The sequence below is a fragment of the Phyllobates terribilis genome, unplaced genomic scaffold, assembly GCF_046119375.1.
Source record: "Phyllobates terribilis strain yellow unplaced genomic scaffold, ASM4611937v1 Scaffold_2__4_contigs__length_985480577, whole genome shotgun sequence".
NCBI lineage: Eukaryota > Metazoa > Chordata > Amphibia > Anura > Dendrobatidae > Phyllobates > Phyllobates terribilis.
In genome coordinates, this window is record NW_027362762.1 from 663,151,893 (window position 1) to 663,167,810 (window position 15,918).

Sequence of the window (15,918 nt, forward strand, 5' to 3'; positions counted from 1 at the left end):
ATGCTGTGGTAGCCATGCAGGTTCAGTATGCCTTCAATTTTGAATAAATCCCCAACAGTGTCACCAGCAAAGCACCCCCACACCATCACACCTCCTCCTCCATGCTTCACGGTGGGAACCAGGCATGTAGAGTCCATCCGTTCATCTTTTCTGCGTCGCACAAAGACACAGTGGTTGGAACCAAAGATCTCAAATTTGGACTCCTCAGACCAAAGCACAGATTTCCACTGGTCTAATGTCCATTCCGTGTGTTCTTTAGCCCAAACAAGTCTCTTTTGCTTGTTGCCTGTCCTTAGCAGTGGTTTCCTAGCAGCTATTTTACCATGAAGGCCTGCTGCACAATGTCTCATCTTAACAGTTGTTGTAGAGATGTGTCTGCTGCTAGAACTCTGTGTGGCATTGACCTGGTCTCTAATCTGAGCTGCTGTTAACCTGCGATTTCTGAGGCTGGTGACTCGGATAAACTTATCCTCAGAAGCAGAAGTGACTCTTGGTCTTCCTTTCCTGGGGCGGTCCTCATGTGAGCCAGTTTCTTTGTAGCGCTTGATGGTTTTTGCAACTGCACTTGGGGACACTTCCAAAGTTGACTGACCTTCATTTCTTAAAGTAATGATGGCCACTTGTTTTTCTTTACTTAGCTGCTTTTTTCTTGCCATAATACAAATTCTAACAGTCTATTCAGTAGGACTATCAGCTGTGTATCCACCTGACTTCTGCACAACACATCTGATGGTCCCAACCCCATTTATAAGGCAAGAAATCCCACTTATTAAACCTGACAGGGCACACCTGTGAAGTGAAAACCATTTCCGGTGACTACCTCTTGAAGCTCATCAAGAGAATGCCAAGAGTGTGCAAAGCAGTCATCAAACCCAAAGGTGGCTACTTTGAAGAACTTAGAATATAAGACATATTTTCAGTTGTTTCACACTTTTTTGTTAAGTATATATGTTAATTCATAGTTTTGATGCCTTCATTGTGAATGTACAATTTTCAAAGTCATGAAAATACAGAAAAATCTATAAATGAGAAGGTGTGTCCAAACTTTTGGTCTGTACTGTGTATGTATAATATATACATACATACACTATGTAAGTGGCAGAAAAACAGTTTTCAACAAAAACATACTAAATAACATTTGTGCAGTCTATGAATTTGTTGTAAGAAATAGAATTGCCTCCATAAGATCCTCCTTCATAGATGACCTCAAATCTGACCTAATAATTTTAAGGCTAGAGAACAACCTTTCTACACTAACTTGGGTTGGAGGCAAAGCCGTAACCACATGGGCAACATCTCTAACAATTTCTGGGTATAAAGGAATTGCCTCATGCACAGTCAGTTTTGATGAACGGTTGAATTTTTCTATTTTTTCGAGAGCAGGTGAAACATTTTGCTGAAATATGGTCAATCTGCTTGCTATAGGAGACGGAGTGAAATCTTTTTCCTTGCGGCAACGCTTTGCCTGCTCCATGTCATCCAAATACTTGTCAAAGTCAAACTCCTCATCTGATGAGGATGAAGATATGGCAGCAGTAGCACTGTCAGGACCCAAGTCCTCTTGCGCCTGGCAGTCCTCCTGTAGGCCGCTCATCCTAACTGCTACCTCAGTCAAAGCTGCTTTTTCCCCTCCCCCATGACAGCACACCTTGAGAGAGAGGATCCGCCCCACCAAGGACAGGAAACCGTCTGAAATAAAAGGGCGATACCTCTCCCTCGCTTCAGTTGGTTTCCTGTCCTTGATGGGGAACCTGTCTGGAAGAAAGAAGACTTACCTGGGGCTGTCCCGGTGTGGAAGAGCGGGCACTGGCCTGTGCACCGGGTTCAGTATCCCAGAAGCGCCGTCCGCAGCTTCCCCTGGGGTCTCTGCGCCGAGCGGGGCGCACGCGGTGAGGCAGGCTTTGTCCTCCCGGAGACCGCGGCGCCGTCCTCCCCCTGCAGTGTGGAACGCTTCCGGGTGTGACGCGCCTGACGTCACGGCGCAGGGCACGCTGGGAGCGGCGCGCTGGGTGACGTTAGGAGGCGGCACCGATCCAAGATGGCGGCGCCCATCGGAGCGTCCCAGGCCGGTTTTTTATTTTTATTTTTTTTTTTTTCAACGGAGCTCCGGCCTGAGGAAGGGGGAGGGCCCACAGACCGGAGGAGGCTGGATGGCCCTATATTTAAGGGGGGGGAGCTATCCTGGAAGCGTGGTGCGCTTCTGAGACATGGCTGATCCAGATAGCCAGGAGCAGCAGCAGCTTGCCCCCCCACCTCAGCAACAGAAAAAGCAGAGGGATGCATCGTATACAGACAGCTGCTCGAGTAATCGTAGTGGCAGCCGCAGGAGTAAGGCTTCGAGTGCCTCGGGACCATCCAGAATGGAATCATCGGTTCCGCGACAGCCTCCGAATCCGGTACCCGTTTGTGACCTCCGAGGGTGAGTGAGCTTCGTGAATGTCACTGGTTAATAACGGGAAGTCTCTTATGTGCTTCCTTTTTTTAGGAGCCTAAGAAGAGTAGTGCCAAGCAAAAGCATAGAATGTGTGCCCTTTGCCAAGCTTCTCTCTCAGTAGAGTGGCAGAAACCACTTTGCCAGGGCTGTGTGACCAAAACCATAGCTGAGAATTCCCGGGATTTTGCTGCAGATTTAAAGTCCATAGTACATGCAGAAGTTCAGGGATCCCTGAAAGGGTTCCTTAGAGGGAAGAAAAGGCCCCGTAGAGAGGTTTCCCCCGTCTCTGATTCCTCCCAGTCCGAGGAGCAGTGGGATTCATCGTCCTCTTCCTCATCGGGGGGCGGTAGACCCTGCTTCCCCATTGAGAATACAGACAAACTGGTTAGGGGCGCCACACGTGGGAGGCGGCGGCAGGTGGCCTAAAACCAGCGGTGGCTAGCACCTGTGTGGCGAGGTCCTTGATGGTGTGGCTCCAACAGCTGGAAGACCAGCTTAAAGATAAAAAGGTCTCCAGACAGGCAATACTTGCAGAGCTACCTCTAATACAAACAGCATCGGCCTTCCTGGCCGACTCTTCAGCTGACTCGGTCAGACTGTCAGCTAGGGCAGCGGGACTATCCAATGCAGCCAGGCGGGCCTTGTGGCTCAAAGGTTGCCCAGGCGACCTACCTTCGAAACAGAAACTGTGCTCCCTCCCATGTGATGGTAGACTCCTGTTTGGCCAAAAGTTAGAAGACCTGTTGGAAAAAGCAGGCGATAAAACCAAAGGGTTCCCGGGATTTTCGGGGGAACCAAGAAGATTTAGTTTTCGGAGAAGAAAATTTTAACCGGGGTCGTCCTCCGGGAGACAAAAAGAAATGGGAAGCCAAGTCCAAAAAAGAATCGGGCTACATGTTTGGAGGACCATCCTCGAGTTCGAAGAGATCCTCCCAATGACGCCAGGCTGGAAGTGGGTGGAAGGCTTTCCCACTTTCTTCCAGCTTGGGATGCGATAACAGCAAACCCCTGGATTCTGAAAATTATCAGTGGGGGCCTGAAGATCCGGTTCAGCCAGACCCCCTGGCGGACCTTTGTGGTTACCCCCCTACGAAAGGTCCAGGAAGAACAATTAGCCCTGGAAACAGAAGTGTTAGAGTTAGTAGGAAAGCAGGTCCTTCTCGAAGTACCAGCAACACAGAGAGGGAGGGGGTTCTATTCCCCACTATTCATGATAAAAAAACCAAACGGGTCCTTAAGGACCATCATCAACCTCAGGAGTCTGAACCAAGTAGTAGAAAACCAGACTTTCAAGATGGAGTCAGTAAGCTCGGCAGTGAAGCTCTTACATCGCAACTGCTTTATGGCTGTAATAGACTTGAAGGACGCATATTATCACGTCCCAATCCATCCGGAGTATCAGAAGTATCTGAGAGTAGCCCTGTTTATTCAGGGGAAGCTGAGGCGTTTTCAGTTTGCTGCCCTACCCTTTGGCCTCTCCATTGCCCCGAGAATATTTACGAAACTAATAGCAGAAGTGACAGCCTTCCTACGGATCAAGAATGTAGTGATCATGCCATATTTAGACGACTTCTTGATAATAGGGAAAACAGAAGCCCACTGCTCCAGTCAGCTCCTAGTGGTCACGGAAGTGTTGCATCAGCTGGGGTGGTTAGTAAATTTCCAAAAATCAAGACTAACCCCCTCCAGGACTCAGACCTTTCTGGGTCTAATCCTAGACTCTCGTCGCCAAACCTGCTTCCTCCCAGAGGACAAAATCTGCAGGTTGATTGCATTAGTCTCGAAGGCCATTCAAGCTCCAGAGATGTCTCTGAGAGAGGCAATGTCCCTCCTGGGTTCTATGACGGCCTGTCTCCCAGCAGTAATGTGGGCCCAGGGGCATATGAGGCGGCTTCAGTGGGAGGTCCTGTCAGCACAGACGTCCTGCAACGGGCATTTAGAAGGCAGGCTCTCTCTCTCCCCACAAGTAGTAGATTCCCTTTCGTGGTGGACAGTCAGGGGAAATCTAACCGCAGGCGTTCAATGGTCCAGACCAGTAGATCGGGTAATTACGACCGACGCAAGCAGTTCCGGATGGGGGGGTCATCTGGCAGAACTCGCAATACAGGGTCACTGGGCTTACCACGAGGGGGGAGCATCCTCAAACTTAAAGGAGCTTTGGGCTGTAGAAAGATCCCTCAGGGGCTTCCTCCCTCACATCCAAAATCACCATGTCCAGGTCAGGTCTGACAACCGGACAGCAGTAGCCTATGTGAATCACCAAGGAGGGACAAGGTCACGCCCTCTGATGGTGGTGGCAGACAGGATCCTTGGTCTAGCAGAGCGAAACCTCCTATCCCTCAGCGCCCTTCACATAAAGGGGATAGAAAACGTGAAAGCAGATTTTCTAAGCCGCCATACCCTAAGACAGGGGGAGTGGGGGTTGAACCCGGAGGTCTTCCATCAGATTGTCCAGTTATGTGGGCAGCCAGACATAGACCTGTTCGCCACAAGGGCAAACAGAAAGGTGCAGAGATTTTGCTCCCTAAATCCGGCAGAAAATCCCCATGCCGTAGATGCCCTCCAGATTCCTTGGGGGTTCAGGAAGGCCTATGCCTTTCCGCCATTAGTGATGATTCCAGTAGTGGTGAGGAAGATCCGGGAGGAAGGCGCCAGGGTGATTTTGATAGCCCCTTTTTGGCCCAAGAGGCCTTGGTTCTCTCTGTTTCGGCTAATGTCGGTGTCAGATCCCTGGATTCTACTAGAGAGGCCGGACCTTCTCATGCAGGGACCAGTATTCCATGCCCAGGCCAGGGGGTTCCATCTTTCGGCATGGAATTTGAGAGGTCGCTATTGAGTAGCAAGGGGTTTTCACCAGGCTTAGTTTCTACTTTATTGGGGAGCAGAAAACCAATTACAACTAAGATTTATAGCAGGGTTTGGGGTAAATTCCTAGAGTTTATAGATATCCCGCTATCGAGCAAACCTCCGATCAGAGGGATCCTGGAATTTCTGCAAAAGGGGCGGGACCTGGGTCTAGCTACAGGGACCCTTAAGGTTCAAGTTTCAGCTTTGGGAGCACTCTACAATTGTAATCTGGCTGGGAATAGGTGGATCTCGAGGTTTATCAAGTCCTGTGCCAGAGCAGGACCGGTTAGATCCTTGGGTGTTCCTCCTTGGGACCTGAACTTAGTCTTGAACGCTCTTACTAGTGAACCATTTGAACCTCTACACAAGGTTTCTCCAAAAATTCTCACCCTTAAGACCATCCTCCTAGTGGCCTTAACGTCAGCCCGTAGGGTGGGTGATCTGCAGGCCCTTTCGGTTAATCCTCCTTACACACAAATCTTTGAGGATAGGGTCACCTTGCGGCCAGATCCAGCATACCTTCCCAAGGTGGTATCTAGATTTCACCGTAGTCAGGAGATTGTGCTACCCTCGTTCTGCAGCAATCCCAAGAACTCAGGGGAAGTCAGGTTCCATAACCTAGATGTTAGGAGGTCCCTGCTACAGTACATTCATATGACTAGTCTGTGGAGGAAAGACGGTTCTCTGTTCCTGGCCTTTCAAGGGTGTAGGAAAGGTCACGGGGTGTCCAAGGGTACCATCTCTAGGTGGCTCAGGGAGGCCATTTGCTTAGCCTATACGTCCACAGGGGTTCCAGCCCCGGACAATCTGAGGGCTCATTCCACCAGAGCCGTTGCAACCTCCTGGGCAGAGAGAGCAGACGTCTCGATCGAGCAGATATGTAGGGCTGCTACTTGGTCTACACCATCCACCTTCTTTAAGCACTATCGGTTGGATCTATCCTCTTCTGATCTCACCTTTGGGAGAAGGGTACTTCAGGCGGTGGTCCCTCCCTAGGGTGCTCATAAATTCTCCAAAATTCTCTCAAGGTGTGCTGTCATGGGGGAGGGGAAAACACCAAGGTTACTTACCGGTAGCCGGTTTTTCCTGAGCCCATGACAGCACCCGTAGTTTCCCCCCCTTATTTTTTCTATGTTTCTCACACCCTGGTGTGCACTGTTTGGGGTGGTGTGTATATGTATATTGTGGTGTTGGTTATGTGCCTAACCTGTTTAGGGAGGTCCTCTCAATGCTCTGTAAACAACTGAAGCGAGGGAGAGGTACCGCCCTTTTATTTCAGACGGTTTCCTGTCCTTGGTGGGGCGGATCCTCTCTCTCAAGGTGTGCTGTCATGGGCTCAGGAAAAACCGGCTACCGGTAAGTAACCTTGGTGTTTCCTTTAGTAAGCTGTTGATCATCAAGCAGTATACGATCACTTGGGTCCACATAAACAGCTGCCAGAAAAATGTTATTTTCCAATAACTGTGTCTCTCTCCGTTTCATTGAAGCAGAAATGCCATCTGCGATTAAACCTCCTCTTTGGAACAGGCAAAATAGCAAGTTCTTCCACTCCCTTATGAAAATGCCAGGAGTTAAATCCTCAGCTTGTAATTTTTTAGTCACGGTAAATGGGTGATTAAGCAATTCCTTCTATTCAGCCACCTGTGTCCATTGACCTTCATTTAGGGTTACCTGAGGGTTCGCCTTATCTATAAGAAACGATTTTAGTTCAAGCAATCGCTCAATCATTAAATAAGTGCTACCCCACTGAGTGGCTTGATCGACAATTGCCCCTTTCCCAGCACGTCTCTTCAAGATGGAATCAATTTTAGGGGTTCTGGTGGCAATAACCAATTTCCTCACTTTTCCAATCAGATTTCCAGCATGTCCCTCTTGCAGACTATCTCTTATTGCCAGCTGCAGCGTGTGCACAACACAGCGCATGTGATGAATAGGAAAGTGTTTTGAAGTAGCTTCAACAAGATCATCTATTTCTAAAGTATAAATTTGCTGTTCTTCTTATGTAATCTGTTTGTTCCTCAGTTACATGAACAGCACTGTGGCCTTCCATCTCAAACATACTGAATCCTAAATTTTCTTCTAGCTGTTGTTCATTACTCTCATTCATCAGCTTAATTGCACTTATCATGTTTGAAGCATTGTCCGTTACAATAGCAAGAACCTGTTTGTTTTTTTTTGAGTTCGTAATCTTGCAGAACTTTTTCCACTAAGGCCTGGAGAAGCTGGCTGGTGTCATGAGCTTTAGTATCTTTTACTGCCAGTGTCTTGGTAACAATTTCTTTGTTGTCACAAACGTATCAAACATTGATTGCAAAATAGTTCACTCTGACGTGTGCAGGCATCCATTTTAAGAAACATGAAGAGTCTTTTGAGAGTCTTTTTAAGATCTTCCTTTTGTTTAAGGGCTTCTTCAATCACTAATTTTCTAATACTTTCTCTTTCCAGAGAAACACCAAGTTTGCGGGCCATTTCTCCATTAAGAGCTGTAAAAGCTGGTCGTGCAAATAATGATAATGGTACACCGTCCTTCACAAGCTGTATGAGCTGTCTTTTAAACATATCTGCTGTCATTGTTAAAGTAACTTTGTCACTTACAAAATATCTTGTTAATGATGTTTGAGATGCTCTTTCCTCCTCCTTTGCCTGGCGGGAAGTGCTGGGCGCGGGTTTCTTGGTGCTGCTGTTATCTTTCTCAGTCACAGCTTTGAAAACTTTTGGGTGGAAGCGTTGTAATTGTAAATGTCTTTTTAGATTGGAAGCTCTTGTAGGAGCATTTTTATCACTGCCTGGGTATGCACTGATTTTGGCATCACAGCACTTGTTTTCCTCTGGGTCACTTGTCATACATTGACACCCAAAATATTTTTCATCTTGAGTCACTGTGATATGCTCAAATACAGCTGACTTCATGGGGAGCTTCTTAGACATATTGTAATTATATAAATTCACTCTCAAAATAATTTTGTCCTATAAAATAATGTATATTATAATTCCAGCAAGAACAGGGAACTGTGTACAGTGGGGAAAATAAGTATTTGATACACTGACAACTTTGCAAGTTTTCCCACCTACAAAGAATGGAGAGGTCTGCAATTGTACACTTCACCTGTGAGAGACAGACTAAAAAAAATCCAGAAAATCACATTGTATGATTTAAATAATATGCATTTTATTGCATGAAATACGTATTTGATACAATAGAAAAACAGAACTTAATATTTGGTACAGAAACCTTTGTTTGCAATTACAGAGGTCAGATGTTTCCTGTAGATTCTGTTTCTCTCAGTTGAAGTGTACCTATGATTAAACATTTCAGACCTCTCCATTCTTTGTAGGAGGGAATCGACAGTGTATCAAATACATACTTTCTCCACTGTATAATTTTAGATAGAAATAAAACAAACTTTGCATAAATCAATAGTACAGATGACACATATATAAAGTTTGTAAAATATGTTATTAGACAGCTTTACTTTGAATTTCCAATCTCAGGCTTTTCTTAGGGTACAGCTTACTAAATGCTTCCGTTTATGAAGAGGGGAGGAGGGAGGGAGCTAGTTTGTTGTGTATCATACTCCAGGAACAAAAAAACTGATGATAAAGCTAATAACTTGATGTTTTGGCTTCTATACCTATACAAGTCCTCATCAATCCTGTTGCTGTATTTTCCCTGTATATTGTATAGAAGCTAGCTTCCCGAAAGTATATGAGCTCAAAGAAAAAACAAACAAGCCTCAAGCATACAGAGAGAACATACAGTATACTGGTGAGCACCTTGAATCCCCAGATGCTTCACAGAAGTTTATAACATTGAGCCGTAAAAATAAAATGTTCACATTTTTCCCCAAAAGTTTTTTTTCAGCCCCCACTTTTGCATATTTTTAAGGGAAACAGGAGAAATTGCACCATGCAGTTTGTTGTGCAATTTCTCCTGAGTAAGCAGATACCCCATATGTGGAGGAAAAGCACTGTTTGGGCGCACAGCAGGGTTCGGAAGGGAAGGAGCGCCATTTGATTTTTTGATTGTAAAATTTGCTTGAATAATTAGCGGATGTGCCCCTGATGTGCCTAAACAGTGGAAACCCCCCACAAGTGACACCATTTTGGAAACTAGACCCCTCAGGGAACTTATCTAGATGTGTGGTGAGCACCTTGAACTCCCAAGTCCTTTACAGAAGTGTATAACATGGAGCCGTGAAAATAAAAAAAATCTAACTTTTTCCACAAAAATGTTTTAGCCCCAATTTTTTTAATTTCACAAGGGTAAGAGGAGAAAATGGACCCCAAAAACTTTTGTGCAATTTCTCCTGAGTACGCCAATACCCCATATGTGGGGAAAATACAGTGTTTGGGTGCACGGCAGAGTTCGGAAGGGAAGGAGCACTGTGTGACTTTTTGAACGCAAAATCGGCTGGAATCGAGAGCGGACGCCATGTCGCATTTGGAGAGCCCCTGATGTGCCTAAATAGTGGAAACACCCCCCCCCCCCACAAGTGACCCCATTTTGGAAACTACACCCCTCAAGGATTTTATCAAGGGGTATAGTGAACCCAGAGGTACGACACAGAATTTGATGACATTAGGTCATCATATTGAATAAGTTGTCATTAGTCTTGAGCACAAGTGCTCGCTACTTGAGTTTGCATCAGGTACGCACCATGTATCACGGGTGCTCGAGTGACATGCTAGAGTCCCTGCCCGCATGTTCCACGGTTGTTAGACACCCAAAAAAAACATGCGGGGATCGCTCCTGCATGGCAGGCAATCCCGGTGAGGTTTTTTTGGCCGCGAAGCATATGGGGCGGAGACTCGAGCACCCACGATACTCAGTGCATACCCAAGCACCCGATGCAAACTCAAATAACGAGCACTTGCGCTCAACACTGGTTGCCATATCGTCGTCTTTTTTTTTTTTTTTTTACTTTTGAAAAAAAAAAAAACAACACTAACCCTAGCACAACCCTATCCCCAACCCCAGCCCTAGCGTTTATTTTTTACGCCGTTTCTAGTGCGGTATAAGTTGGTGCGACTACAGAGATACCAGAATCATATCGGGTTTTAATGACTGACAGCTGTCACACACTAAAAGACGCATTTTTTTGTAAAATCTAGTTTTTGCATCGCCATATTTTGAGAGCTATCATTTTTCCATATTCTGGCCAACAGAGTCATGTGACGGCTTGTTTTTTGCGGGATGAGTTGACTTTTTTATTGGTGCCGTTTTCAGGCACGTGAGATTTTTTGATCGCTTTCTATTTCGATTTTTGGGAGGCAGAATGAACAAAAACAACAATTCAGGAATTGATAAGGTAGCTTTATTCTTCGGGTCAGTACGTTTACAGCGGTACCACATTTATATTGTTTTTCTATGTTTTGGCGCTTTTACACAATAAAAGCTATTTTATAGAAAAAATTATTTTTTTGCATCGCTTTATTCTGAGAGCTATAACTTTTTGATTTTTCGGATGATGGAGCTTTATGGCGGCTTGTTTTTTGCGGGACAAGATGACGTTTCAGCGGTACCATTTTTATTTATATTCTTCTTTTTGATCGCGTGTTATTCCATTTTTTGTTTGGCAGTATGATGATAAAGCATTGTTTTTTGCTTCGGATTTTTTTTTTTTTTTTACCGTGTTCACTGAAGGGGTTAAACAGTGGGACAATTTTATAGGTCAGGTCGTTCCGGACGCGGCGATACCAAATATGTGTACTTTTATTGTTTTTTTTTTTTTCATAATATTTATTGATGGGTACATTATATTTTTATTTTTGGTGGATTATTTTTTTTAAATATTTTTACAATTTGTTTTAGATTTTTTTCACTTTTTGACAGTTTTTTTATTTTTATACTTTGTCCCACTATGGGGCTTTCACTTTTTTTATTCTGATTGCCTGCATAGCACAGGAATGGAGAACCATACCTGTGCTATGCAGGCTGTCAGCGCTGGACAGGGAGAAGATAGTTTGGTCATGCACTGCACATGACCAAAAAATCTTCCTGCTGTCTGGTGACCCGGATGTTGTCATGACGACATCGGGTCGTCATGGCGACATCCGGGAGGCCGCGGCAGACAGCGCTGGAGGCCGGAAGAGGAGGTGAGTATTGCGATCACCTCCCTTTAGCCACCACAATGCTGCGATCGACTTTGATCGCTGCATTGCGGGGGTTAATGTGCCGGGAGCGGTGCGGGACCGCTCCCTGCACATAGTACCAGGTGTCAGCTGTGACAATCAGCTGACACCCGGCGGCGATTGCACGCGCACACAGGCGCGCCATGACGTATTAATATGGGTCTTAAAGCCCAGGGCACAGACGCGTATTAATACATCATGGGCTTTAAAGGGGTTAAGCACGGTGTGTACAGTGATGGAGAAGGCACATACTGTAATAAGCCGTCTGTGCCTTCTCTGAGGACTCTGGGTGTCAGATATTTATGAGTAGCTCCTCTACTATGCAGTGATGTTTTAGAATGTCACTGCAGAGTACAAAACTCGACCGCCCGAACATTTAAAGTCTATGGGTAATGCTGAAGCAGATAATACTATTCTGCGCTACATGTATGCAAGCATGAATTCTGGGGTAGTTGACTTCTAGTTTATTAAATGTAAACCTTGAACTTTTGTTTATCATATCAAGGTGCTTTAGTCTGGGACAGATTCCAGTGTTTGCTCAATATCTTTTGCTTGCGGTTTTTTTTTATATTTGAAGAGAGACCTCCAGTATTTTATTTTCAAACTTGAGCTGAGCATTTTATATTCAGAAGCATGCTATAAGTGTCACCTTCTCTTGATTACTGTATTAGTGTTTTGCAGGTGCTAATTCCGAAAAAGAACATTGAGTCAATGATAGAAAATTAAGTCATGGATTTTCGGAAGCAGCTTGTTTCTATTTCATACAACCCCCCAGTTTGTCAGTAAAACCTCTAGGGGAATCTTGCATTGGGTTTTTATAGTCAATGGAAATACATTGGTGCATTCTGAAACTGTTGGGATATCTAGACAAAACTCAAGACAAAAACAAAATGAACATATACCCTGCTGTAAGTAAATAAGCAAAAGCAATAGTGCATATAAATAACATAGGGTACTTAGTAATCACCATGTTTGATCAAAAAAAGTGTAAAAGCCATCCCACCGGCGTCAAGAGGTACCACAACTGGGATGGTCCTAACCTCTAGTATTAAAACCTTACCATATGTAAAAGTGACATCAATGTGAGCAATGGCAGGGCAGGACCGGGTCCCAAATGAATACTCAGCAAATGGGAAGCTACATAAACATCATGTCCAGCTCAAAGCCACACCCTTACCTGCACTAAATGCGGAAACCTGAAACTTATCCGAAAAAAATTAATGGCCGGTGTGAACATGCTCCTATTTTTCATGCATACCAACTTATATTCCAGCTCCTTTTTTGGGGGATATCTAGAGTATAATCTGTAGTGATGAGCAAGTATGCCTCATTAACCCTTTCGGCGAGCACACTCGGGTGCTCGCCTAGTATTTTGGCGTGCTCGGCGTTTAATTCATTGTCGCCTCGCCTGCAAGTGTCACAGCTGTTAGACAGCTGTGACACATGCTGAGATAGCCTGTTAGCCAGGCTAACAGCCATGACAATGAATGAAACGCCGAGCACGCCAAAAGGGTTAATGATGCATACTCCCTCATCACTAATAATCTGGCATCCCAGCAGCTCCAGGCTCTTGTACATTGCTTCCTCTACTCGAAAGAGCTTTCAGGAGTTCTCCTGACTTGACACATGGGGAAGAAATTGTGAAATTCCAGAGCATACAATTTTTTTTGTGTTAATAAATGACACATTATTTTATATAAGGAATTGAATACAAATTAGTTCCCTGTAATATATTTTCAGAATTGTTTCTTTTACAGTTATGGTACACAACTGATAATTATTATATTTAAGGGCGCAGTCAGACGACCGTATAAATCGTCTGACTGCGCACTATGAAGTGGAACGCACAGCTTGCGTTCCACAGTCACATTCAATCCGGAAGTACACATCCCGCGCATGCGCGGTGGTGCGTTCCACGAAACCGGAACTTGCGTTCCAAGGCACAGGAAACAGGAAGCATAGCGCTGGCTATTTCATGCCAGACCACCTGACAAACAACACACTACGGTCACCTCGTGCAGGACACAGGTAGGATTCTCGCACCTGGAGGGTTGTGCTCTCGTGGGGAACATGTTTATTGGACAATTATTTGTCTTCTCAAATTTGGTCTATTTACAGATTGGCAGCACATTTCCCTCTACAATCCCTGGCAACAATACCAGAAATAATCCCCCCTTTTCTTGGTCACCTACATGATCCCCAATCAATTGGTATGCAAATTCATATTTAATCCACCTTTAGCTTTACATCTATTTTTGTTTTTAATACGGGTCTCATTTATGTTCATCTTTAGTAACAGTTTGAGCTGCCTGAGACTTATCTCGAGGATTATTTATCTTTTATGGTCGATATTCAACAAGTCCAGGGTATTTATGCTTTTTGATACAACTTTCTCCTTTTTCCAATCCCCCTCCTCCCCCCCTTCTCCCCCTCTTTTCTGTCTCTAGTTTTCTCATCATTTTACTGTCTTCATTTGAGATGCTATATGAAATTTATATTTCTTAGACATACGTCCCATGAGGTCATTGTTACTGTTCCTTAATGAAGGATATAGCACTTTTTCAATATTGTTCCAATAATTTTCTGGGAAATCTTAGACACAATCACGATTCTTTTTCAGTTTTTTCAATACTATGGTGGATAAAATACACCTTCAAGTGTCAAATTGCACATATACTAATGTCTTTCCAGTTACTAGAATGTGAATGGAACCAGTACTAATACCAACATTTCTGTCTTTTTGCTTACATGTTTTTGTATTACTTTGTTTGAAGCCCTTGATGAAAACCCCGGAAGGGTTGAAACGTTGGGCGATTACTCACTGGAGAACCATTAAAAGAAATTTGGTTTGAAATTGCAACTATTTGACTATCTACATTATTCTTTGAGCGCCAAAACCTTATTCTTTTCACTATTGGGACTGTATAAATCTGACCCAGATTGAGATGCAATTCATGGACTGGCTAGCAGGTTACCTGACCTGAGCCTGATGGTTTCATATATTTCTGTGAAGCTGTCACATTCGGGTCGGGAGACCCGCCGGCCAGGCAGTGCATTGCATTCTAATCTCAATCCGATTATTACAGTTGTCTGACTGTGCCCTAAAGGGAACCTGTCATGTTCCCAAATGCTATTAACCTGCAGATATGTGGTTAATCTGCAGGTTAACAACGTTGCAAATCTGTGCAGGAAATTAATTTTATTCCTCTGGATTTCAGTCATAGAGGTGTAACACGGGTACTTTAGATGCAGTGACACAGAAACACAGAGCAGCCAATACGGGGTTAATAAACAGGGGGGGTTTATGATAACAGGGTCAACCTCCACGCAGGCAGTAACAGGGGGAAAACAAGGGAAGTAGCAGGTAAAAGTCTATTACTGACAGTTCACAGGAGAGTCGAATAGTTTTTTCACTTAGCTGACTCTTGCTCCTCACAAGGCAGTTGCCAGCTGATGCCGGCGTTGATTTCTTCAGGCGTCCCCGCCCAAACAATGTTCCATCTTCTGGCGGCAGTAGGTGGTCTCCGGTTTTACCAGCTGAGCCCCTAATCCATAACATGGCACCTCACGTGCTCGGCTCCACGGACCCTGCGTCTCTTCTCCCTCGAGTCGGCTTGACTCCTCCGGTCCACTGCACTCGGATCTTGCTCCAAGTACTGTAGCCAGGAGCCTGGACCCTCTCACACTGCTCTGCTCTGCTCAGCAGGACCCCGCTCCACTTTTCCGCGCAAACGTCCTCATCTCTTCCTCTCTGTAGCCACGCCACCAGTTCCCCGGTCACCTGACCTCCCAGCTCTCACTCTGGACATGCCCCCAGCTTCCCAGTCACCTGACTCCTGTGCTCGCAGTCTGTCTTCCCCCTGCAACCCGAGGCATGGCCCCAGCAGTTCCTCTGAAAATACTTACACCCCGGTCTTCCCCCTTACAGAGGCATGCAGGAGCGACTTCAGGAAGCACTCAGTATACAGTGAGCAGTGGCTGTTTGCACACCCTGGTACATGGACAGTTGTCTCTGCAATGATATGCTGCAGAGACGGCTGTTAGCCAACATACTAAGGTGTGCTTATAGCCGCTGGCCACTGCATACTGAGCGTTGACTGAAGCCGTGACAAAACGCCTCTGACTGAAAGCCAGAGGAATAAAGTTCATTTTCACCCAGCAGCTGTGCTTTCAGTACAGTGGTCACACAGTTTTGGAACACTATTAATCTGCAGATTAACTCTATCTGTAGTTTAATAGTGTTTTGGGGACATGATCGGTTCCCAATAAAGAATGTTCTGCATACAGTTCCATTATGCATAGCTCCCAACCGTCCCGGTTGCCGTGGGACAGTCCCGATTCCAATCACGGCTCAGCTGTTTTCCCGGGATCTATACTTGCCTCACCTCTCTCCATCGCTCCTCCTCAGGACGGGGTGGGCACGATCATCTCTTAGTGCATAAATTAATTAATTAATTAAATTATACATTCACATCCTCTCACTCCTAATATCAGTCTCACCCAGG